The following is a 27547-nucleotide window of genomic DNA, read 5'->3' as shown; positions in this document are numbered from 1 at the left end:
TTAGGCTTGCTGTAGCAGAACAGAGCAAACTCCTGAGCATCAAGGAAACATGACTGCCTCGTTTCTTTTTGAATAATACTGTTAGTATAATTAAACCCCACTGATCTATGAACAGGCTCCATCACTAAGAAGCCCAAAAGAGGGCTCTGGAGAAGCACTTTAGAAAGGGTAAGAACAAAGAGCCAAGGGACGCCAGAGGTTGAGGGGGTGGGACTGACTCCCCCAGATCACTTATCAGAGAACAAAGAGCTGCCTTCAAATGGCAGATGGATATTTGGAGCTTGGCATTGTTTTGCATTTGGTCTTAACCTTCAGCTTTCAGAGATGGTTAGAAAAAATCGAGAGCAGGAAATGCTCATGTTTTGTTACAGGGAAACTGTTCTTCTGATATCCTGGCTAGAGCCATCGCTGTTAGAGGCAGCCTGTCGTCTGATGGAAAGATAAATGGGGAGAAGCCATGATTCACTAGCTATGCCTTCTGCAATTTTACTGTTAACTTGAGTTGGACACAGACTACATTTTGAAGAGGAGGAATTTTGATTTGAAGCACCGAGCCTCTTTTGTTATATTTCCACATGTACCCTTAAGGTCCCAGAAAGCCACAACAATGGCAGTGATAGTAATGATAAATTAATAATAATAGTAGTAATAACCTTACTATACTGTGTTCTCAGCTTTATACATTCATCTCATCTAATCCCCAGGACAGCCTTAGAGAACACTTCTCTGCTCTACTCGTTGAGAGGCAAGATGGCTTTGTTTCAGATTCCTGCTCTGATACTTTATGTGATTCTGGGTAATTTATAAATCTCTCTGTGTCTTGGTTTTCTCATTTGTAAAAGGAGCATGGTGATAGAACTTTTCTCACGGACTAATTGTGAGGATATGACCATGTATAATATATAGAAGTACTCAATTCCTGTGCTTGGAACAAAGTAGGTTTTTAATAAATAGTAACAATCTTTTGTTACTTAGTTATAAATCAATAGTAACAATCTAACTACCCTTGTTTTGCTAAAGAAAACATTAATTATTTTGCTCCAAGTCACGTATCTGGTCAAGTGACAGGACCAGGACTCAAAATTAGGTCTGACTCTCTAAACCCTTGCTTTTTTGCATATTACCTCAAAGAAGGGGATCTCTCTCTCTCTCTCTCTCTCTTTTTAATTGGAACATTTCACAGATTTGTGTGTCATCCTTGAGCAGGGGCTATGCTAATCTTCTCTGTATTTTTCTAATTTTAGCATATGTGCTGCTGAAGCAAGCACAAGAAAGGAATCTTTGATACTTTGTTTGCGGATATGGTCTTATACCCAGGACATGGTTTGGCACAAAGTGCTCAGAAACGTATATTGAATGGGTGTATGAATGTTGCTATACTTTTCTCTCAAATTCTTTCCTCCTCTCCCTATGACATTCTTCTACCAGGAAAGAATCTGATAAATTTACTCCTCAGGGAGAAAATCACTGATGAGAGTGATTTTAACTGGCAAAATTCTTCTGATGATGTAATATATTTTCCATCGTAGAATTTTAATTTCTGTGCAACTGCCCAGTTAAATTTAGTGGGTGACTGCCTCCTTACACAGGTGTAATATGGTTGGCCTTACCTGACACCCTGCTTTTGACCATACTTACCTTCTTCCTTCTTCTAAGGCAATCTAACAAGGAGTGATGCTATTTTTCTTTGCATTTGATGCCTAGAGGCAGAGGGCAATGGACAAAAGAAACAGAGTGCAGATTCTTTCTCAGGGCTTTTTCTGTGATTACTTTATTAGCACACAGTGGCCTAGAGAAGGAAAGATCACACAGGTGTTAGTTACCTTGTTGATTCTGCCATTTAAAGCTAATGCCCCAAATCTGGAAATAGACCAGAGACAGAGATTTTGTTTTCCTCTTTCTTTTTTCTTATAAATGGATAATTCTTCAAAATCTATAATTTGAAATGGAGGTAAGCACTCCAGAAAACAACCTCTACAACAGTTTCTCCTCCTACCACAAAAGTGTCTTGATTATAAATTCCAGGGCACATTTGTAAATGGAAGACATTGCTGGAATCATAGAGCCTTCTCCCTGCAGTATTCATTCATCTGAAATGGAAGGATGCCCTCTGCTGGGTTTTGGCACATGGTGAAACATAATTTTTAGGGAGGAAAAGAAGCTGATGTTGGTAATTTCCTTAACATCTGTGATATTTTAAACAGTCACATGAAACCACTTGATTTAGTTTAAATTTAGATGAGTGAGAAAAATCGAGATGTATGAATCATCTGTGCAATACAACATTTTTTTTTTTTTTTAAAGGAGGGAGAGAGAGAACTAGAGAGGGCCAGAGACTGAGGTAGATAGTGACAGAAATAGGCCCATGGAGGTAGTGAGATGGGATGGGGAGAGCATGAGACCATTTTGTAGCTCCCTTATTTCCCTGCCATCATTGCCACCAGAGCCAGGGATGGGTGGCACCAAGGGGATTCACTTATCTTCACTGAGGGGAAGATCGCAGAGATCAATGGGCGAGAGCAGAAGAATTGACAAAAATGCTGAGCTTTTTTTCCCTGACAACTTTGGTTCCCAGCCAAACTTCTATGTAAAGATGAAAGCAGTGAAATAGTCAAGGGAAAGAAATTACTTTAGAAAACAAAGCTCCTCTACCCTGAGATGCTCCATCAGGAGAGGATGGGTCAGTCAAAGAGTTGGAGGCTGAGAGGGTTAAAGGAGAAGCAAGTTCAACTTGAAGCTTGCTTAAAGCCATTGTCCTGTTGCTTTGGCATTGGGAGATCTTTACACAAAAAGATTGCATTTCAATTGTTCGAACAAAGATGATCTTGGAAATTCTAGTAGGAAATAGGTTAGAAGTACTATCTTAATTCTAGACCAACCATAAAACTTTATAGTACAAATCTGTGAAACCTACATTGGAACTGAGCTATAAAACATGGAATGAATCAGAGTGGGGACTCTGGTAACAGAGAGGAATGGAAGGACTGTGGATCTAGACAGGTGTTTTAAACTAGCTGATGTTGAGCTGTGATGGATTTATAATTCCGTATCCATCAAAAATTCTGGGTTTTTCTTTTTTTTTTTTCAGGTTAAGAATGAAGGAATTGTTATTGAGTACATGTAGTTTATACATGAGAAATACAGACTCTAGGCATGTTTTTAGAGACAACTTGCAGAACTTCTCTGCAGAAATGGCCTCTTAGGAACGTCTGCTACAATCAGAAAGTGGCTGGCTCTCTAGAAATGCTATCTTTGGTTCTCTCCGGCAAGATAGATGATTTGTTCTCTGTCCCCTTTTTCTACTTAATTCTGTTCCTAAGTAAAGCCTTGAGTGAGTATATCTGTGGTTACTGAATCAGTCACATATGTAAACAATGAGGGAAAATGGGAAATGTGGTTTTTAGCTTTCTGGCCTCTACAGTATAGGAAGACATTCTAGATGGTGACTGGATTGGTTACGAAGTGAGCCAAACCATAGTATCTGCCAGATAGGCTGTTTTCATTTATTTTGTTTTAACCAGAATATTGAGGTACCTTTTAAATATAATAAACTGTATCCATTTAACTTATAATTTGATGGGTTTTGGCAGATATGTACACTCATAAATGTATCAACCCGTTTGAGATCAGAGCATTTCCATAACTCCCCAATATTCCTGATGTCATTTGGCAATCTCTGCCTCCAACCTACGTCCCCTGGTGATTATTGATCTTTCTGTCAATATAGTTTTCTATTCTTTTAATGACTTTGTCTGGTTTTGGTGTCAGGGTAATGATGACCTCATCAAGTGAGTTTGGAAGTGCTCTATGTTCTGCAATTTCAATTTCTTGTTCTCTTTATTGCTTGGTGTAGAGCATTAAATCATTTGATATAATTTTCCCTTTATGTGAAGGACTTCTTATATGCTACTATTTTAGTGTGGGTCTACTGTAGATGAATTCTTTTAGCATATTTATGTCTGAAAAGTTTTTATCTCACCTTTGATTTTATAAGATATTTTTGCTGGGTATAGAATTCTAGGTTAAAACTTTTTTTTTTCCTTTCCTTTCAGTACTTAAGAGACATTGCTTTGTCTTCCTGTTTGCATAATTCTGATAAATTATATGCTGTCATCCTTATCTTTGTTCCCTGTATGTGTATCTTCTCACATTGCTGCTTTCAAGATTCTTCTTTTTGGGATGTCTGTGTGACTCAGTCAGTTAAGGGTCTGCCTTTCACTCAGATCATGATCCCATCAACCCACATCAGGCTCCATGCTCAGTGGGAAGCCTGCTTCTCCCACTGCCTGCTGCTCCCCCTGCTTGTGCTCTCTCTCTGACAAATAAATAAATGCTATCTTAAAAACAGATTTTTTTTCATCATTGGATTTGAGAAACTTGATTATGATATATTTTGGTATAGTTTTTTTCATGTTTCTTTTGCTCAGGGTTCATTGAGATTCTTGGATTTTTTTTTCTTTTTAAAAAATCAAATTTGGAAAACTTTTAGCCATTATTTTTTCAAATAAGATTTAGGGTTCCCCCCCTTCTCTTCTTTTCAGGCACTTTACTTACATACATATTAGGCTGCTTGAAGTTGTTCCAAAGTTCACTTCATTTCATCTTGGATTATTTCTCTTGCTATGTCTCCTAGATCCCTAATCTTTTCTTGTAAAATATCTAATCTTTTGTTAATCCTATCCAGATTTTTTAAAATCTCAGGCATTGTAATTTTATCTTTAGATATCTATTTTTTTTAAAAATATATATTCCATGTCTCTACTTAGCACATTCAATATTTCTTCTAGCTTTTTTTTAACATATGGGATATCAGTATAATAACTTGTTTTAATCTTCTTGTCTGACAATTCTAATATCTGTGTCAGTTCTGAGTTGGTTTCAGTGGATTGATTTTTCTCCTCATTGTGAGTCATATTTTCTACTTCTTTGATTGCCTGGTAATCTTTTATTGGATTTTGCATATTGTGAATGTGACCTGGGTGGTTAAAGTAGTCCTTGTTGGAATATTTTCGTATTCCTATAAATATTCTTAAACTTTTTGCTGGGATGCAGTTAAGTTAGTTGGGAAAATCTGCTATTTAAGGTTTTGTTTTTAAAGTTTTCTAGACAGAGCCAGAATAGTTTAGTCCAAAGCTAATTATTCTTCAGTATGGAGGCATAATATTGTGGGATCTTTATCTAAAGTCCCATTGATTATAAGGTTTTCCAGTCTGGCTGATGGGAACAGGCATTCTTCTCAGCCATATCTGTAGGTACTGTCCCTTTTAATCTTTTTAGGTTCTTTTTCTGGACATCAATAGTTTTCTTTCATGCATGTGCTGATCTGTATTCTGCTGAACAGAATCTGGGCTCTCTGCCTATCTCTAGAGGTCTCCATGAAGCTCTTTACTCTCTCGTCCTGTAAACTCTAGCTGTCTTAGTCTCTTGTGTTTTTAGGTTTATTTCCTCAACACAGGGTGTCCACCAGGTTATGCTTGGATTCCCCCTTCACCTAATTTATTTCCTGCCTCTCAGAGATATTAGTTCATTTTTGCCTAGTGTCCAGTATCATGCAGACAATCCATTAAAAGTCATTGTTTATCAAAGTGGATCAGAAATTGGTCCTCTCTTAGGCAATGTAACAAAGGAAAGTGGAATTTTCAGGCCGATATCTATGGTAGTTGTGAATCACATTCTTTTTTGAATGAAGTGATTCCTTTATACACACAAAATAATCCCTAAACAAAAAAAAAAGCCACAAACTCTGAAGACTTAAAAGTTGGGAATTTTACGATGTTTTTTCTCACATGAAAAACATAAGGGAAGATGTTTTAGATAGGGCATAAAGTTCATGATTTTACCTGGGACCATTTTCTGTTTTATGGTATTGCCATTCTTAGCACATGTTGTCTATCTTTGAGGTGTCCCAAAGGTTTAAGGTAGTTGCTGAAACTCTTGACTTCACACCTGCATTCCAGGCAGGAAGGGTATGGAAAGAAAAGAGAAGTGCATCCTATCTAAAGGAGCTCCCTTCTGAAGAATTCTTCCTGAAATCTCACCCAAATTTCCATTTGCATTTTATGGTTCATCTTTTGTTGCAAAGTAGGCTGGGTGCTGTGATCTTCCAGAGGGACACATTGATATGTTGAAAAAGATCAGATTTTTTTTTTTAAGAGGAAAAAGAGGAAAGCATGGAAATCAAGTAGGTAGTTGGTGTCTGCCACACTAAACAAAAATTTTTTGAGTAGTTGACTAGAATAAACTCCATGCTTTGTGTTTCACACTAATTCTTTCCTTGAACCAGACAAATCCCTAGTATTTACTCTTTTTAAGAGGGTTACAAAGATGGTGGGAGGACTATTGGGGAATGTTGGGTAAATTTGGTTTCTTTATGCGAATGTGTTATGAAGTGAAATAGTAACTAGTGTTATAAACAATCAATGTAATCAATGTAAAGTTAAATATTTTGATAGGTTTTGAGACCATTATATTTTAACCTACTGAGCCACCCAGGTGCCCCTTGAGACCATTATATTTTAAACCTCTTGAAAATATTTACCATATACATATGAGAAGTGTTTTCTTTTTAAGATTTTATTTATTTGAGACAGAGAGAGAGGAGAGAGAGAGAGAGAGTGCACACACAGAAGGAGAGGGAGAGGCAGACTCCCCACTGAGCAGAGAGCCTGATGCAAGGCTCAATCCCAGGACCCCAAGACCATGACTTGGGTTGAAGACAGGTATTTAACTGAATGAACCACCCAAGTGACCCAAGAAGTGGTTTTTAAATGTTGGGGTCATATTCTTCTTTGAAAATCTAATGAAAGTTATAGACCTTGTCATTATACATGTATATAATCTTTATAATACCAGAGCTTTCTGAGAATTTATCCCTAGGTGTCAAAATTTTCATTAAAAGGATTACTTTGGAGATGGTGCCTACTGGAGTGTACTCCACTTCTTGGTTGTCTTTAAAGATTTTATTTAGTAATGTGACCCACTTCATCACAAGTAAGTGCAATCATAGGTCATTTTGATATTTTAATATTTAATTATGGAATTGATGAATTTAGATCTTTATCTCTCCTCCTTATCCTCCTCCTCCTCCCCTCCCCCCCTTTCCTCCTCCTCCTCCTCCTTCTTCTTCTCTTTCGGAAGTCGTCTTTATTCTTTTGTGGTCATTTCCTTGATTATTAGCAACTTCATCAGAGGTCTAGATGGATGAGAATCTCCTGAGCATTCAAATCTACCCCTATTGTCTTGGATCTTATTCAAAATAAGCATAATAAATGTTTAATTTTCAAGCCTCCTTCTTCAAAGTCATGTAGTAGTTGTTCCTGGCCATTTACTCTATTTCAGAAAACACAGAGATGGAGATGTCTGAATTTTTTTTTTTTAAGATTTATTTATTTATTTATTTGACAGACAGGGATCACAAGTAGGCAGAGAGGCAGGCAGAGAGAGAAAGAGGGAAGAAGGTTCCCTGCTGAGCAGAAAGCCCGATGCGGGGCTCGATCCCAGGACCCTGGGATCATGACCTGAGCTGAAGGCAGAGGCTTTAACCCACTGAGCCACCCAGGCGCCAAAGGAATTGTCTAAAATTTAGGCCTTAAGTCAGGTTCTTAGAATTTAAGTAATATTTTCTTGTGTGATTGTTTCTTTGTCCTTTTTCCTGAATATCTGAGGGTAGTTTTTATTATCGACAACAATGAGAATAACAGTAAAAGCTAACTAGAATGATATACTCTTCCAAGCTTTTTGCCAGCTTTTTTGCTTTTACACTATAAAATAGTATGATCATAGTACTATTGTACTATGTATAGTACAATGTACTATGTATATATGTACTATGTATATAGTACAAAAAGTACATATAGTACAATGTACTATAAAAATACTACTATCATCTCTCCATCCCAAATTTTGCACACGAAGAAAAGTAAGGCTTAGAGAAGTTAAGAAATTTTTAAATACCTCCAGATCACAAGTGGCATAGCAGGATTCAAATTTGACTGCGTGTAACTCTAGAGATCAGACTCTTTAAAATCAAGGCTGCAGAGTTCTTAACCCTCATCTACATGGCTTTCAATTCTACTCTTTAGCAGCACATTCACAACCTGAATTACTTCATCACTTGAAACTGCTCCACATTCAAGATCTTGAACTTAGAAATGTCTTGCTGTGGCCATGATTTTCTGCCCTTGAGTCTCTCCCCTTGTCTCCCTATTAAACTTGCTCGACCATCAATGTATTGTTTGTCCTTTCCCTTTTTTCGCTTCTCTCAGTTTATAGTCACAATTTTGGTTTCACTTGTTTCCCTACCTTACTGCTTTCAGGAATATGATAATACCTCGTCTAGCACCCCCTGCTGGAAAAGCTCTCTTAAGCTCCATGTTTGTCCATTCCCAGTCCTATGCAACCCCCTTCATCTGTTTGTCCTCTTTTACTCCAGTACAACCCAGGACATTTTTGGAGAAAATCTCAGTCACAGCAAAGAAGTCTCCAAAAAAGTTGTATTATCAGCATTATCAAGGGCCATTATCTACTATTCTTATTAATATCTTTTTTGTTTTCTATTGCAATCCACATAATCAACTGCCCCAATGCTTTCTAATTTCACCAAATAGAAGTTCCATTGCATCTCCTTCTCTCTCTTTATCACATCCATTATTATCTTTCTCTTTTTCCAGTCTTCAAGTCAATCTATAGCTCCAGTCTTGTAGGGTGTTTTAATTTTGGGCATATATTTTACTTCAATGTTAAATGCGCGCGTGCGCACGTGCGGGCACGCGCGCGCACACACACACACACATACCCCACACCATAGAATGATTCTTCATTATTAGTTACTTAATTCGGTTCTCTGGTTTTGATTAGTGACCCCACAATTTCCCCAGTCGCTGACACTCAAAAGCTCAGTTTTCTTTTACTCCACCATCTTTCTCTTATTCATATCTGGTCTCTTGCCAAGATTTACATCGTATCCTATGGGATCTTAAATTTCACATTTTGGGAGCTCCTCCTGGAAAATAGGAGTAGCAGAGTAAAGTGGAAGCAGGTAGCTGGAATAAGTTCTTTTTTATGCTGGTATGAGTGTTGGTCAAGTTATTTACCCTCTTTAAGATGAAAGTAGTAGGGTGCCTGTGTGGCCTAGATATTAAACATCTAACTTTGGCTCAGGTCATGATCTCTGGGTCCCAGGATTGAGCCCCACATCAGGCTTCCTGCTCAGCAGGGAGTCTAGTTCTCCCTCTCCCACTGCCTCTCCCCTCCACTTGTGCTTTCTCTCAAATGAATAAATAAATTCTTTTTTTAAAAATTTGTAGATAAAATAATAAAATACCTACAACATTAGGTATTTTGAGAATTAGATGAGATGAAGCACAAAAACTCATAGTACCTGGAACATGGTGTATCTAAATAATCCTTTGCTAATATTATTCGGGGAGAAACTTTAGAGAAAGCTTATATTTAGGGTGTATAGGTGGAAAGCGAGGGAGAGGATGAAAAGTATTAAGATAGGGCTGGATCAATAAATCATGAGAGGATAAAAGGTGGAGTATCATTCTATGTCTGTCCTCAAACATAAGTGTCCAGATGGTCTGATGGGGACAGGATGCTGCTTAGCACCTGAGCTTCTGGATATTGGTAGTATTTTCCATATGAAGCAGGTATTAGGCCAAATGCCATTCAGATTCATGTGAGTTGATGTGTGGGCTGTTAAAGATACTGTGTCTCTGTTTGTGACACTTTCCCATGAATATTAACATAATTATTTAAATGTTTTATTTGTTCTTCTCATACCAGATAAATTATTAATATTTTTACTAACAATGCTATCTACAACATATTAGTGAGATTTTTTTATATATATGAGGTTTGAAAATTATTAGCAACATACCTATTGTCTCAAGATAAAACATAAGAGTTATATATAAGAAACTCTACATCTTAATTATTTCCTTACATATGACACTGATTTTTTCTCTTTTTAATAGTAAATCCCATTTTTCCTTTATTCAACTCAGAAAGCATTTTGTTATGTGAAAATGCCAAAAAGTGATATCTGATTTATTCTTTATTATTAGAGCAAAGCTAATCCATTTAAACATGTGTGCCCAAATAAGAGGGGAGGGGTGAAGGAATTAATTTCTTACATTCTCCTGGTAGCACATTTCTTCACTCATATCCTCGCAGATCAAGACTAAGTTGGGATACTGGTGGGGCGATGATCATGAGGAGGTTGCAGAAGACTTACTTTATTAGATTTTGTAAAGACAAATGTATATAGATGCATACAAAAGTGTCATACAGAAGTCTAGAACCTTGCACTTAGAAGGAACCTTAGATAGCAGCTTGTCTAGTGTTTCTCTCAGTGCAAGAATTCTTTCTACCACATCCCTGGGCAAAGATGAACCACCTTTGAATACATCCAGTGACAACAACCTCAATATGGTTCAATGCAACCAATTTTATTGTAGTGCCCCTTTAAATATTAGAAAGTTCTGCCTTCACTTGTTGGTCTGAGTTCTCCTACTGAGAATGATGCAAATTCAAACTGTTCCCTCAGCCATAATTATAGTTTCATGTTCAAAAGTGTTGGCAAGTTTTCTCCGTGGTTCCCTGGACTCTTACTCTTTTCTCCTGGATCTCTGAACTTCCACATCCTAATTATTCTCCTTAGGACACAATCTAGTCTTTAAGTGTAGCATCCAAAATTAGAGCCAGGCTTCTAGATAATTATCTCTGTGAACATTATCTATTGCTCTACTAATGGAGCTTACATTTACTTTAAGGGTCTATGCCATACAATTGATCCCATTGAGTCTCAGGCTATTAAAATACTTATTTAACTTTTATGCAAACTGTTTCTCAAGATAAACTCCTTATATCCTTGGTTTTTAGATCCATTTTACTGGGTATCAAGATCCCTTTCCCATGGATGTGTGGTTACTAGACAGTGACTAAGACAATAAGGAAATATAATTTTTCTGTGAAATACAGCCCATTATTTTTGATGACTACTATTCTCTTTCTGCAGTCTGGTGCTAGTATCATTCCTTAAGTCAGGAAGCAAACAATTTATTAAGTAACTCGACATTCTGGCTCTAGAGAAATGTGGTCATGGACTTGGAAAAATCACAGTCGAAGTTTGGGCTGTATGATGGAAGTAGCCATATCAGCTAGCTTTTGCTACATAACTGAACACCCCAAAGCTTAGAGGCTTAAAACAACAATTCTTGGATAGACTGTAATGTTGGCTGGGCTTGTCTTCTCTCTTCAGTCTACTTGTGGCTTGGCTAGAGCTGAATGGTCTAGGATGGTCTCACTTACATGGAAATTGGTCCCTTGGATTTCCCCCTCTATAGTTGCCTAGTTGGAATTTGTTACATGGTGGCAAAGGACTCCTAGATGTGAAAGAGGCAAGCCCAGATGCTCATGCACATTTAACCTCTGCTTAAATGATGGTTGTTTTTGTCCTGTTGACTAGAGCAGGTAATAGGGTCAGGGCCAGATTTAAGATGGAGAATACACACTCTGCCTATTGCTTAGAGGACCACCAATATCACATTGTAGAGTGATATGCACACAATGAGCCATGAACACATTGGTGGCAATTACTGAAACAAACCACTGAAGTGTAGAACTTTGACATCCTCAATCCTGGCTTTTTGCTGGAGTCAGGTGTGTTCACTGACATTTTCATGTTGGAGGATTGCATACTTTTGATTTGCCCAAGTCCGTTAATCATGCTTTAACATTGCATGTGCTCATGAAATTGGTTTGTGGAACAGTTTGGGATTCAAGGCATAGGTGTGTGGAACGAAGTCAAAGCACCAATCCTCTTCAGATTTCCATAGTCACACACCATCATTTTATTCCTACAATAATCCAATAACTTCCCCACTAACATCTTGTGATGTACGTGGTCCATTGACCAAATCTTTATCTTCAGCTTTGCTGATTTGTTTGGCTTTCATCTTATTCTTGCAGAGGAAATGCAGAAGTAGTATGATTATGATGTTTTCATCTCACATTTTGGGTGCTGCACTTAAATGAATGCCATGAAGAGTCATATAGCAGGAAGCACCTGGAAACCTGTTTCTGCGCTCTTCAACTTTTACTCCAAAATCTTAAGAATCAGTTAAAGGGAGATTTGGAGGCATGTAGTTATTGAGTATTCTGAAATTATACACCCAAGGAAAGGCTTCACCACTTATATATATCCTGGCTTTGTCATTTCACAAATTTCAATGCATTGTCCCACTTGATCAAGACTTTGCCACCTTTCATTTTGCCTGCTGTAATTCTTTGTATGGTGGGATACTTACAGAGTGTCTGGTAGGTTCATTCTTTAGTGACTTGCATGATATGTCACAACCTGAGTCTTGAATTTGGTGCTATGGACCTAGGTAGTCTGGAAATATATAATAGTTGTGTCTGTTTTTGACTTGGCCGTAATAAGTTAAAAAAGAGGACACACGGAGCATGCCACCTAATAAAGGGTCTAAGAGCCAATTTCCCTGTATCTCAATTTAGATATAAATTGCTAACTATTCCCAATCTGATTGAAAAGAAAATGTATTTGTGCATTAACACTGTTTTCTTATTTGGATTTAAAGACATAACATAAGCATTTAAGATTTTTTTTTAATCTTAGAAAATGAAAAAAAAATGCACCATTCTATGAGTAGGTAAAAGTTAATAGCAATTTAATGAACATCCATTTCTAATAGAACTTGAAATCAGTAAAGAAAAGCTTCGGTTGGTAATGAACTATATTTCTGTTCTTGTGAGCATAGGGATTTAGTGTTCTCTCAACCACCAGAGGGCTCTCACAATATAAGAAAACACATTGAATATATAGCAGAATCAACAAGCTCAATTAAAGTTAAGTATCTAAAAAATACATGGATAATAGACAAAGCTTTGAACCTAGATTTCCTTTTAAGAAAAGATAAAAAAAAATTAACAGGAACAATTTTAAACTGACCATTCAAAAACTTAAAACAAATGTAATAAATAGTTCATACTTTGGGGGCTTAACCTTAAATCAAACATTTATACCATTCATTTATATTTTGAATGGGAAAAAAATAAAAGCGAAGTGCATGTATTTTCTCTGAGAGTTTCTGGCCCTTAGGATCTATTTTTCTATAAACATCTAGTTGGTTACCATGATATTATATATGATTACAACTGAGCAAACATCTCACACAGGGATTTGACAAAGTAAATAGCTTCTGTGCCAAGTGGCAGGCTTCCTTATGCTCAGGTAGGATTGTGATACACTGTGCTGTGTTTTGTTTTGTTTTTAATCACTCTTTGTGCTCCCAGCTTGGCTGAACTCAGCCCAAGAAGCTTCTCTCTCCAAAAACAAAAATTAAGCTAACGACTTGACCATATGTTTGGTCCTAGTGGTGTTTATTCTCTGGATTAGATTCAAAGAATCAATAGAATGAGTAAAATGAAGCAAAGCACCTGTCTAATAATAAGCTCTGAAATGCTGAGGTAAAAGCTGCACCCTGGGCTTCCCCTTGGGTGTAATGAAGTCCGTCTTGCAGGAAATCAATAAGGTTCGGTGCTCATCTGTTTACTGTGGATTTCGGCAATGCTTTCTGACTCCTATAGCCTCTTTGAGGATTTGAGGAGGTGAATCAAAATTAGTGATTATCAACGTGCTCTCTGTGGTGCCCCAGAGGTTCCTTCAACCTTTCCTTAAAGGACACCTGATGGGTGTGAGTGGGAAGGATTTCAAGCTCTCCTTGGAATACCAAACTAGACCCTCCAATCCACACGTCTTATAGTATACCTGTGGTTTCTGTTGAAAGATTTGAAATCAACAAAAAGGTTTAGTCGAGGAACTTGGGAAAACCCAGAAACAAATGGCTACAGTTCCCTTCAGGGATTTTGTATTATTTGTATTTTTCCGGAACTTGGGTCATATCATACCCTGCTAAAATGCGAGGTGGGAGTCGTGACCTATACCAGATAAGGGCAGCTTTGGATATGTCTCTTTGAATGGCTTCTGGGCTATTGTAAAAGTAGTCATCCTGAAAAGCCTAGAAGGAATAAAGTGAACAGTCATGGAGTGCATGTTGGGCACCCTCTGTATACAAAGCACTGTGCAACATTATAAGGATTCAAAGATTTTAAGTGCACAGTGCCTTCCATCTAGGGTCAAAACGTGAGATATGTGTGAAGGGGAGAAGAGAGTGAGCATGATATAGGCTAGACTCTAAGCTAGTTGTACTAAACGCTAAGTTCATTATAAAAGTTTAGAAGGGGAAGAGAGAAATATTCCAATCAGGGCAATGAGGGAAGGTTCTAAGCAGGAGACAGCATTTGAACTGTGCTTTTCAAAATGAGTAAGATTTTAATCAGAGGTGGTGGGGATGTGTCCCTAATTGTGCGCCACATGTGTTCCTAGCATAAGAGATTTCTAGAGAGAAATCTAGTGTAATTTCTAACTTGTGAACATCTTTTTTTTTTTTTTAAGGTATTATTTATTTATATGAGAGAGAGAGCACCAGCATGAGCAAGAGGGGAGGAGGAGAGAAGAGCAAACTCCTCACTGAGCACAGAGCCCAAGGGAGCCAAAGTCAGATGCTTAACCAACTGAGCCACCCAGGCGCCCCACTTGTGAACATCTTTGATTCTTTCTAATGAAGTGTGATTCAATTTAGTTCTGGGGAAGATCCAGGTGATGAAATGCAGGGTAAAAGAATTCTGGGGACTCGGGGCGCCTGGGTGGCTCAGTGGGTTAAGCCAGCTGCCTTCGGCTCAGGTCATGATCCCAGGGTCTTGGGATCGAGTCCGCATCGGGCTCTCTGCTCAGCAGGGAGCCTGCTTCCTCTCTCTGCCTGCCTCTCTGCCTACTTGTGATCTCTCTCTGTCAAATAAATTAAAAAAAAAATCTTAAAAAAAATAAAATAAAAAGAATTCTGGGGACTTACTGGGTTTTCCTGAAAGAATAACAGATCAACTTAGACCTCTATAAAATGGTATTACCTAGGAAAAAAGTTTTTATGAGCTTTCTCCGATGTACCCCTTAGCTCTGTGTTGATTGCATTTGGCTTCCCTGCTACCATTGTGGCTGACAGTCAAAAACCTGGAAGGCATTAGCGTCCACTGAGGGCAGGAGGTCCCTCTTTGTTCTTCTCATTGGGGTCGTCTGATGTCACCCATTTTTTGGACAGTGCTGTGCTCTGGAGCTTGAAATGACTTTAATTTGAGCCTTAGTCTTCTGGTTTAACCTTGAACATGTCAGGAGAACTTAAAACATGTAGTAAAGAGGGTGAGAAGGACCTGGGTGCTATCTTCACTCTGGGAATTCCTGCAAAAAATCATGGCTTCTATCTGTCTGTTGTGTTTTGTCCCTGAGGAGAAAAGGGTAAGATTGAAATTTTCAGATTTTTATAAGTTAAAATGAGAAGTAAATCAATTCTATTCTTTCATTGACTGAGAGCACTGACACAGAATGACACCCAATCTCAGTCCCTTCTCCAGAAAAAGATACAGTAAAAATAACAATATGGTTTTTCCTGAAGATTGCTAAGTTCAGTCTGCTCTTTCACTTTGGGTAGTACAGAACTCAAGTGAAAGGGAATTAATTCGCAATGAATATTCATCCAAGATCATTCTTTTCCCTGGGTTCAAAAATATTTATTTTACTTGCATCAAATTTCTAAAATTTCACTTGCAATTAAATTGCCTTGCAATTAAAAAATTAAAACTAAATTACGTTGCAATTTAATAAATGGAGGTTGAAAATATAATTGAATGTTTAATTATATTTTCAGTTTGTAGAAAAATGCTTGATACATTTTCCTGAACTTCTTTTTGACTAGTTTGGTACTTTGGAAATGACTGATTGATTAATACATGAATGAGAACCTATTGTGTGCTAGGAGAGGCCTTTTTAGTAGCAATATGACCTGTGATGTTTGCATGCTAGACATTTATGGTAAGACTCTGAAGACAAGAGTAGGTGGAGTATTCTTTGTTTTATATGGATATTTTTTCAGGTTACAAGTGCCAAAGGATATAACAAGCAAAAGAGGTCAATGAAAGATGGAGTCATCTGCAAACACTTCTTGAGCTCGTAGAATTTCATTCTTTCATACTCTCTATACATTTAACTCAACTTTCTGAGTGACCTTGAGCACATTAATTTAGCACTCTGTATGTCAATTTCCACATATATAAAAGAGAAATAATCCTTTTGGCCTCATAGGTATTTTTTTAAGCAATGGAAATATGGAAATGATAACATCACAGTCTCTGTCTACAAGGAACTCAAGAGTTGGAAGGTAGATGTGGCACTGACAGGGCAAAGAAAGAAGTACGTGCTGTGTCTGTATATTAGGACATCTAGAGACACGAAGAGTAACTGCCCGAGATAATCTGTGAAGACTTCACAAAAGAGAAAATACCCAGTTGGGTCTTTCAAGTGGACTAGAAGTTCATAAAGTGGGCAAAGGCAGGAACAAAAACATAGAATGTGCAAACTCACAGACATTGTAGTTTCTGAATAGTTTGGTATGGCTAACGTAGCAGATGGGTTTCAGTTATGGAATTCCTTGTAACAAGTCATCCCAAAGTTTAGTGACTTAAAACAACGATTTGCTGTGTTTCAGAGTTTCTTGGGTTGACTGCACTCAGCAGGGTGATTTTTCTGCTCCACATGGCATCTGCTAGGGCCACTTACTACCAGCCAGTTGGGCTGGGCTGGGAGGTACATGGACCCTTCACTTAAAAGTCATTGTCATCTTCCTCCTTCTTTCCTTCTTCTTCTTCTCTTTTGCTGACACAAAGATGGCCTCTCCAGGGAGCTGACTAAGGGTTTTTCACAACGTAATGATCTCAGGGTGGTCAACATTTTATATGGCATCTGACTTCCAAAAGAGAAGAAGCGGAAGATGCTGGACTTCTTAAAGTCTGGACTCCGAGGTTCCAGAACATTGTATCCCTCTGCTTCCTCAAGGCCCAAACAAATCACAAGCCCAGCCTGAATTCAAGTAGAGGACAGACTCCACCTCTTGATGGAGGGAGGGAGGGAAGAAAGTGATGGTGGCCATCATTGGATATTATCTACCACAAATATACAGAGGGAGCTGTGGGAGGTAAGATTGGAGAGGCTGCTGGAGGTAATGGAGTCATTCGCAGGTTGTGCTCTGTTTTATGGAGCTGGTTGGCTTTGCTTATATTCTTCTCAAGCCAGGCTGTGGTGGTAGAAGGTATCAGGAAACATGCTCAATATTTCCCACCCACATTGTGAACTCCCCTCAAAGGGTTTTGGAGTCTCCATAATTATGAAGTCTTTTTTTAGTGGTTTTATATATTTTTATCATATATACCACATTTTTTCATCTTCCCCCTGTTATTGAGAATTGGGGCTCAGCGTTGTAGAAAATACTGCAATAAATATCTGTGTGAATGTAACTTTTATATAGTTAGACTATCTTTTTTTAGAGAACTTTCAAAAACATGAGAAAATTAAAGCCAAAGGCATTAACATTTTAATGTAATTCAAATTTAGAACAAAGCACATAGACATTTTAGTATAATCAGGATTTAAGCTATTGGTATTCTCTGCTCACTCTCTTGACTGTCTGGTTAAACTTGATTCTAAATTTACAACTTCATTATTTTCTCTTTTTTTGCATGGATAGGACACTTTTGATGTTCATTGTGTCATTTCTTTGAATTTACTTGGGGAGAAGAATATGTAACCTCCATATAACATTTTGATTATATCATTATATCATTCAAATACTCTAATTTTTATTTTAATCTCCTTTTTTCATAAATACATAAGGAGAGCTATTGTATTTTAGTCTTCACCAGTGTGACTTCATATATTTAAATATGTAGAGATAGATATGTTCATGGTTTTTCTAAACTCACCTTTGATAAATCAATGCTTTTTGGCTTGAATTTTTCTTGTGTTTTATGACTGCTCCCAAAGCCCACTCCATATGTCCCATGGCATATTTATGTACTTTGTTTTCGTTTGCTTGTATTCTTTTGCTTAGTAATGTCGATTTAGGTACCTCTTTTGTAAAAAAAAATATAATTGGATTTTATTTGTCATCATCTGTGAATCTATTTCAGTAACAGAATTCACCTATCACTAGAATTTTCTACTTTAGTGTTGACATTCTATTTTATGGTTTGTGTATTTTTTTTTTCCTATTTTCTTTAAAAACAAATCCAAACTCTTTCTTTTGTTAAATGTACTGTGCTTTCTTTGCAGTCTAGGGGGAACATGATGGGGATAGCATCAGAGGGATTTGCAAGAATAAACTGCCTCTTTCAGTAAGGCATCTCGCAGGTGTTTAGAGAGCCCTGTGAGCAAGTGTGAACATCTCAGTGGTTCCTGAGTCCAAAGTCCTTCTCTGTAGCTGGTGATACGTATCAGTGTTTCTCGATCTTTTTGTTTTTCATCATTGCCTCCTAGGTAAGTATGTATATACTTATAGAGTATATATCCTTTCCTCCCACCCTTAAGAATCAACTTTCAGGGCATCTGGGTGGCTCAGTGGGTTAAGCCGCTGCCTTCGACTCAGGCCATGATCCCAGGGTTCTGGGATCGAGTCCCACATGGGGCTCTCTGCTCAGCGGGGAGCCTGCTTCCCTCTCTCACTCTCTGCCTGCTTCTCTGCCTACTTGTGATCTCTATGTCAAATAAATAAATAAAATCTTAAAAAAAAAAAAAGAATCAACTTTCACCACCTTGGAGACAACATTGTCCTTTTGGAGGACACTTGCTGGACAGAGGTCCCCTGACTGCCACTCAACTCTGAATGAGTGGGTGTTGGTCAAGTGTTTGGAAGTATTTCCCACTTTTCTCCCAGGCATAGAGCCCCTTTAATGGCAGAGTTCATGGAACTTTCAGTATTTTTTGCTCTTTCTTTTACAACATTTCCTTTACCACCCTAGAATGTGGATGTTACCCCTTCCTAGTAGTTAATACTAAATCACATTTCCCCTAACACTTACATTCTCTTTTCTCTTCAGGGGAAATTTGGTAGTGGAGGATGAAGGAGTTAGACCCATAGGGTTATGTCATCATCTTACCTAGAAACCCATATGGCTGTTTCCTAATAAATTTCTGGAACACAACCATAGGCACGTTGTTAAAATGAAACTCAGCAAATGTCCTTCTTCAGAGAGCTAAATAATTTAATATGATTGATAATTTGTAATCAGGAGAAAGAGGAGTGCTGCAAGTCTAACTTGGGATCATCATTTTACTGGAATGTCAATTTCTCTGCACACCAAAAGTCATTCTTTAAATTAATTACAACACAGATGACTAATTTATTGTGATTTTGTGCTTTATATATTTTTATATCAGATGTATTATACTGCCTGCTATTTTTTTTCTATCTTTGAAGATTACCAACACTTGATTATTTAGATACATAGTTGTCACAATTTCCCTGCTTAGAACTGTAATATTAGTGTGGAGAAGAGTTGAAAATAAGATTTATTTACATTACATTAAATACATTCATAGCAGATCATGCTATTTCCTCAGTGACCTGGAAACCCTTGTCCTGGTTTTCATACTGGGATCCAGAAGCCCATAATGTTTAGTAGTTTGATTCAGGCACATAATGTGCTAAGTAAATGACTTTGCATTGTTCACAGCTGTCAGTGCCTTCAGAATATTAAAGTGAGGTGATTGTGGGTGGGGGTAGAGTTCACACATTTTAATGTAATTACTTAACTATAAAATATAATTAAGTGGGTTTCTTAAAAAGATTTTCACAGTTTTTGTAAAGATGAACATTTTTGTATTTCTTTTGGTTTATTGAGTTTTAAAATTTCCTATATTTCCAATCTGGGGAGAAAATGAATAAAAATGTGGTTTTTCTTAAAAGCTCTGTCTCTCTCTTTTTTTCCCTCCTTTCCTTTCTTAGTCCCCATTTCACATACTACATTTCAGTTTTGAAAATGGCAAATGTGGCTTTAATTAGTGATGGGATTTTCTTCTTTCCTCCTTTCCTTTCTTCCTTCCTTCCAACTTCAGTATATTTGACCTCTAAAATATAGTGGATATATATAAATATATTTGACCAGGCAAAACATACTTGATACTAGAGGAACAGCTGAAAAATATGCTCCTGGCCAGATGGAAACCATCCACTTGCGTAACATCTCAGGAACACTCTCTTCATCTTCATTATCTGTCTCCTCCCTTGCTTTTCCTGGACTCTGGGTTTTTCATTCCTTGATGCTTCTCTACCTTGAGCTGAAAAAGTGGGAACATGTAGTGAGGATGCAGACTTTTGCTTTTAGCCTATCATGACAGTTTCAGAACAACAAGCTCTAGTTTTTAATCACTTAATTTCAACTGAAAAATGTCGTCAGGCTCCAAGTAGGCTGTGCTGGCAGCTGTGTACATTCTGAAGACTGGGACAAACATGTCATCTCTTCTCTTTCACTGGCTTCTTAGCTGTTGTGCAAGAAAAGGGACCAGAACTCTGTGAGCACAGCCTTTACCTGATAATGGCCACTCTAATAAGGCGTGGCAGCAGTTTAATTACTTAGGAAAGGAGGAGAAATGTTTTATAGGACTTCAGCAAGCATAGGTCAGAGGAAATTCACTAGGTTTAAGGAATATTGGCCCAAACTGATTCTTGAAGGAGGGATTATTATTATTATTATTTTTTGTAGATTCACAACAACTTTTGGCTGATTTGGACCATATCAGGAAGGATGGAGAGGACGGGTTAGGGGCTGAAGTTATTATGTAGCAGGGTAGGGGAGAGAAACAGCTTCAGAAGACAAAATAGGGGGCCCAAATGAAAAATTTTCAGTCTTTCAATGTATGTCATTCTAGATGATATAAGGAGTTGATAGGAGGAAAAAAAGAGACAGAGATTCTGATTAACTCTACCCCAGAGTAGTATGTAATTCTAAGATCATCAAAATTCTTTTTTTTTTTCCCCTCAAGATTTTATTTATTTAGAGACAGAGATAAAGAGCAGGAGCATGGGGAGAGACAGAGGAAGAGGGAGAGGCAGACTCCCCACTGAGCAGGGACCTCCCCCCCCCATATAGGGCTCCATCCCAGGACTCTGAGACCATGAACAAAGCCAAAGGCAGACCAATTAAATACTTCATTGAGCATGTGCTGCCCTTCATTTTATCCCACAAATTATATTGGGTGCTTCCCATGTACACAGTGTTTCTCTCACAATCCAGTGAAATACACAAATCTTAGCAGTCATTCTAATAATCACAAAGGGAGAGATACATTCTGGAGGAAAAAATGTAAGGTCTGTGAGAACGTTTAATAAAGTACTTCTTCCCGGACTGGGGTGTTAGGGAAGACTTTCCTGAGGAAGTGAGAGGGAGTGGGCTATAAGGGGGAATAGACGCTGGAGAGAAGCAGCCGATTAGATTTGAATTTTGAGAAGTTCATTGTCAGCTTACTGTTACTCGGAAAGAAATTCACAATGTAGATATTTTCTTTTCTTTACCATTTTTTATTGGGGAAACAAGAGATGTTTGAAACATTAAAAATACAGAATACATGAAATTTTTAGGGAAAATACCCAGTATGATACTGTAATGATGGATATGTGTCATTAAATGTTTGTCCAAACCCCTGGGGGGTACAGCACCAAGTGTGAACCCTCATATAAACTCTGGTCTTTGTTGATAACAATGTGTCAGTGTAGGCTCAACAGCTGTAATAACGTGCCCCTCTGGGGCGGGGAGGTTGATAGTGGGAGAGAAGGGTCTGGATGTGTGGGAGCAGGGAGTATATGGGAAATCACTGTACTTTCATCTCAATTTTTCTGTGAGCCCAAAACCACTCTGGAAAAAATTGTCTTTAATAAGAAAAACAATAAGAAAATAAGAAATTTGTCTTTAATAAGACAAATACATAAAATACATAATATTACTTCCTCCATCTTTCTACAGTACCTTCCAGTATGTATATACATAGGTATATATATTTTATGGTGACATTTCACAATAAATGAACCGTTTTTACTTTTTTTTTAAACCTAATAGTTTACCAAAACAGTGTTAATCTTTTCCCCTAGGACTTATAATTAAGCACGAGAAGATTTTATTGCGTATCATCGTGGTGACATATTTGAATTTGTTAAAACTTTTCCTTTTTGTTGGAAATTAATCTTTCTAGTTTTGTGGTTTGTTTTATAGATAATGTTGGATATAGATTTTTGTTCCTGGTGAATTATGTTTTTAGGACAAAATCCCAGAGCTGGGACTATTAAGCTATAGTTGTATTTTAGCTAGCAAATGTGTCAATAAATTTTAGTTTTGCTGCTTGAGACAATTTCCAATGTAATTTTTATTAGTAAGAGTTTTAAAAATGTTTATTTGTACATTTGTTCTCTTTGCATGTGTAGAAATTATCCTCATAAAAGTATTTCTGATAGCAGTAACTCTTTTTCATTTGTTTGTTTTGGAAGGGAATGAAGCAGTATATGTGTTTTCCCCCTTCTTGACTTTGCTGCAGAGGTAATTTGCACTACTACGTACCAACCACTAGGAGTCACTAGTTTACCACATCCACGCCATAAGATTCTGTACCTACAATTCTAAACATGCAGCTGAATTGGGTGGCTTGGGAATGCACCTATGGTGCCTTTGCTGCCTTCAAAAGTGTGTGAAATAGGGATACCTGGGTGGCTCAGTGGGTTAAATGTCTGCCTGCAGCTGGGGGCATGATCCCAGGATCCTGGGATCATCCAGTCCCACATGGTGCTCCTTGCTAAGCAGGGAGCCTGCTTCTCTCTCTGCCTACTGCTACCCCTGCTATACTCTCTCTCTCTCTCTCTGACAAATAAATAAATAAAATCTTAAAAAAACAAAGTATGTGAAATATATGCATGCCACACTTTAAGTCAATACAATGAATTGGTAAATTTGGGAATGACATTTTAGATTTTTAATGCTTCTTCCCTTCTAAGGTAATGTGCAAGTAAACAGAATTTTACCTTTGAAGAACTGGGGGGGTCCATTCAGCCAGCTCAAGACAAGGTCTCATTGAGTCTAAGGACTTAGCAGTTGTTTAAAGCAAAACTATGCTATCCTTGCTCAGGCAAAACCAGAGGCCTTAACTACCAGTGTTGAGTCTTACTGGAGAACACTTCAGATATAAGCAACCTGAAGCTTTCAGATTTCTTCATTACCCTACTTTATCATGGGCAGCATTTAATCAATAAAGAGTAGATATTATTTTTTCAGATTACTGTGGTTACTCTAGAAACCTGCAGAAAAATGTATATATTTTCTCCAAGTATGTTTTTAAAGATGAAATTTAAGGTCAAAATGATTTCATTAGAAGCAAAATTATTATGGAAGTGAAGTGGAAATTTAATTTGATTTATAAATCCTGCTTATATGCAGTGTCACAGAAATCTATCTCTAACATAAATAGAGTTACAGTCATCTGTCCTTGTGACTTGTGGTTTGCTCTGCTGTGGCTAATACTGTCTGATTAAAAATACACATTATGGCAGGGTAGAAATAGCTTTGGTTACAATATGACAGGGAACAAAGCAAAGGCATAAATTTACTACATCCATTGCTATTTTATGTCCCTAATAAGTCATCTTTAACTTTGACCTAAAGTTACTTGGAGAATAAATCATCTTAGTTTTTTTAACTTCTGCTTTTTGATATGTAGACCCTTTGGTTTGTACAATGAAGAAAACTTGACTAATAATCTATGTACTTGAAAGATTTATTTTTGTAATTTCAGTATAATAACAGATTTGCCTGTGATCGGTTTTTACTTTTGCTTTAAAAATTGTCAAGTATTCATTGTACTGCAAATCTACATAGCAAAACCGTAAATTCTCGAAGTTTAGATTTATTGTTGAGAACTGTCATCCATAATTATAGCGTTTTGAAGATGACAGTTATGCATCCTCAAAATTGCAATTATAGAAGATGGCAAAATAACATCCCAACTATATAAAAATATAAACTCCAGTAGATGCTATAAATTTTATGAGTTAATATTTCAAACTAATAAGATAGGCATTAATCAAATATGAATGTCTTACAATATGCATGTGTAGTCCTCTTTTTTATCTCATCACTCAATGGGATGATCGCCCTTGACTACTTTGATGATCCCTTGACTACCAAGAACTCTGGATTCTACCTCCTGAATACTGGTTATTTTTGCTTCTTTTCCTTATATCCTAATTCAGGCTCTTATCATGTTTAGTTTGTAGTCATTTTGACTATTGAGCGAATAAATGACATACAAACTTCTATATATACCATTTATGGACATCTTAATTGATAGGTGTATAAAAATATTCTATATTAATAGCAGATTATTACCCAGAGGTATGATACACTTTGGGGCAGATGATGTCTTAAAAGAGATCATTGAAAGTTGAAATCTAGATTACCTCTATGCTAGTTTTCCTTTTTTTGCCATCTGTGAGAAACTTCAAATATTTGGTGAAGTTAAGGGTAAATTCTAAAATTGTAAATGATTGAATAAAGAGTTATCAAAGTGGCCGAGTTTTATAAGTTTTTGTCTTCTTATTAAAAAAATAAAACAAAGAAAATACAGCAGGGTCTGCCCTTGGGCAGGCATACTTGAATTCCACAATTGTATTTCCCAGCAGAGAATCATCTAATCGAAAAATGTCATGTGTGTTCTGACTACTCCATAATGCAGAGGGTTTTGTTTCAAGGGACAATAACCTCTGGAAATGGAAATTTAAACAGAAGACATTTTTGTAGCTTTTGGATCATTCTTCTTGCCTCTAGTCATTGTTCACTTTTGTCTGTCACAGATAAATTTTTTTAAATTTATTTTTTATTTATTTTCAGCATAACAGTATTCATTATTTTTGCACCACACCCAGTGCTCCATGCAATCCGTGCCCTCTCTAATACCCACCACCTGGTACCCCAACCTCCCACCCCCTGCCCCTTCAAAACCCTCAGATTGTTTTTCAGAGTCCATAGTCTCTCATGGTTCACCTCCCCTTCCAATTTCCCCCAACTCCCTTCTCCTCTCTAACTCCCCATGTCCTCCATGCTATTTGTTATGCTCCACAAATAAGTGATAAATTTTGAGAACTGACTTTAAAAACCTATTAACCAATTAGTTTGGCTTTCTTGACTGTGCAATGCAACTCGTGTTGTTGATTTGATATTTGGAACCTACATTTTGTCCTTCTGGGACATCAAAAAGTATTTTCAAATGACAATTTAGGAACAAATGGCTTCACAGAAGCAAAACCCAGGTGATGCCCGGGACTCCTGATCCCCACGGGTATGGGTGACGTTCAGTTTAGCTACAAAACTGCATTCCTGATGCATGTCCAAAATCCTCACCAAGACCTTTCGTGAATTCTTGAGGGTGAAGGGGGAATGAAGTAGAGTGATCAGCGTTTTTTTCTTTGTTTGTTTTTTTGTTTTTGATGCTCTGAACTTACCTTTCTTTTTTTAAAACTTATTTATTTTTATTTATTCTTTTTTTTTTAGTTTATTTTTATTTATTTATTTTTTTAAGATTTTATTTATTTATTTGACAGACAGGTCACAAGTAGGCAGAGAGGGAGGCAGAGAGAGAGGAAGTGAAGCAGGCTCCCTGCTGAGCAGAGAGTCTGATGTGGGGCTCAACCCTGAAACCATGACCTGAGCCCAAGGCAGAGGCTTTAACCCACTGAGCCACCCAGGTGCCTCTAAACTTATTTTATTTTATTTTTTTATTATGTTTGGTTAATTAAGATTGCTTCTGCCGCAGACATATTTCTTCTCTGCGCAGTTTCTGTCCTGTGCCACGGTGAAATTGGCGTGAAACTTAGCTATTCTCCTGTTGATCTGCACAGGATACCTCCAAAGCAAAAGGGAGCAGAATTTACTCAAGACTTACTTTACACTAAACAAACAGGCTTTGAGAGAGACAAATGCCAATTAAACATGAGCTTCTTTAAAATTGTTTTGACTGCGGGGGCCCTTCAAGTTCTTAACCACAAAGCCTTAGATGGCTGCATTTATCACGGCCCTGCCCACCCTCTTTCCATCTCGCTGTTCTCTTTCTCTGAAAGCAAAAACAAAGAATCTTGCTTGTCTCCTACAGAGCAGTGCACCCTTCTCCTTTGCCACCTCCCAGTCCTTCTGTCCTGTCCTCCGACTGACTTTTTCCTTCAAGCTACCCTCCACCCCCAACAAAGCATAACCTTGAAACAGCTTTTTCCCTTTAAGGATTGGCAACAAGAATTTTTTAAAACTCATATAAAGTTTGCCATTCACTGTATTAAAAAAAAAAAAAAAGGTTTAATTCACTAGTAGCTCAGGAAGGCATTTGGCGGGCTCCCTATTTTGCAAGTATCTGTAAGCAGAGGAGCCCACTACATTCCATTTCAGATGGTTGCAGGAGTTTAATTTCACCTTAATATCCCCTTTGTTACCTGTGGTGATAGATAAGCCTGCAGAGGTTGTGTTATTATCAAAACACGCGGTAGGAGGAGGCTGAGTCTATTACCAATTCATAATTTTTTCAGTCTTCCCCTAGGGATACTGTGTGTAGTTGGAGGCACTTTCCTCCTTCCTCAATTCAACTCTTACCTCTTTGTCAAAGATTATTGGATACCTTTGTGCAACTGCCAAATTTGCTTCCCTTGATCTTCAATGAGCTGTGTTTCTAATAAAATACACGTTCAGGGAGTCTCTGCTTCATTTGTCTGCCTGCCTTAAAAATGGTTGTCTAATTTGTTCAGTTAGTTTTTGAATTCACCTTAAGCAGGGACTAAGGCTCATCTCGCCTCTGTGGGTGATGGCTTGGCATGGGGTTTGGTTCTAGACTTTACAAAGGGTCCTGCTTGCTCTCGCAATTGGGTCTTGGACTCTTGGAAAGTGTAGGTTGTAAAACACTGAATTCAGGAGTCAGTGTCGTTTATTCTGCGTTATGAGGAAAGTTATTTGGAAGTAAGTGGAGTTTTTCTGGAGGAGAAATCTATGTATTTGTATACTTCAAAATGTAAGTTCTTAGCAGTGTATGTACCTTACCTGGGGCTTCCAAATGCCTTGCTTGTTGTTGTTGGGCATGTGTGTAATATCTGTCTTATATTTAGCTGATTTGTTCCTGAATGCTGGTCTGGGTGAATGGTGCTATGATTTTTCCCCTGCTTTTTTATCCTGACCAGAAATGTCAGGGGTAAAGAGATGATAGTTTATTTTGGTCTCATAGAAAAAGGTACTGATACTTATGGTCTGATAGAGACAAAACCGGTATTGAACCGGAATTCAGTTTCTGAGTGTTTGCTGGCATCTTTTACTTAAAAATATGCCCATATATATGCAACTGATGAATTACTGAACTCTACATCTGAAAATAATGATGTACTATTTGTCGACTAATTGAATTTAGATTAAAAAATATATATATATATACATATATACACATAAAAAATATGCCCATGTTATGGTAGCCTTTGAGAAACTGGTTGAATGCATTTTATTATTTGTAGCACATTCTTTAGCATTAATTCTATGCTCCTTTGTTTGTGGACTGATATGTATGTATTAACTTAAACAA

General features: G+C 37.4%; 1 protein-coding gene and 1 non-coding gene across 2 annotated transcripts in view; one reads left to right on the top strand and one right to left on the bottom strand.

The window, feature by feature from the left end:
• GRXCR1 (glutaredoxin and cysteine rich domain containing 1) overlaps window positions 1-27547 on the top strand; it is a 130190-nt gene that overhangs the window by 78044 nt on the left and 24599 nt on the right. The gene's annotated exons all lie outside the window — the stretch shown is intronic.
• Window positions 1162-1268, bottom strand: LOC122890689. Its single transcript, XR_006381139.1, has one exon. It is a non-coding gene; the product is annotated as a U6 spliceosomal RNA (small nuclear RNA).

Source organism: Neovison vison, chromosome 11 (assembly GCF_020171115.1).
Source record: "Neovison vison isolate M4711 chromosome 11, ASM_NN_V1, whole genome shotgun sequence".
NCBI classification, from domain to species: domain Eukaryota; kingdom Metazoa; phylum Chordata; class Mammalia; order Carnivora; family Mustelidae; genus Neogale; species Neogale vison.
The sequence above is the reverse complement of the archived record's forward strand: the minus strand, read 5'-3'. Positions and strand labels throughout refer to the sequence as shown.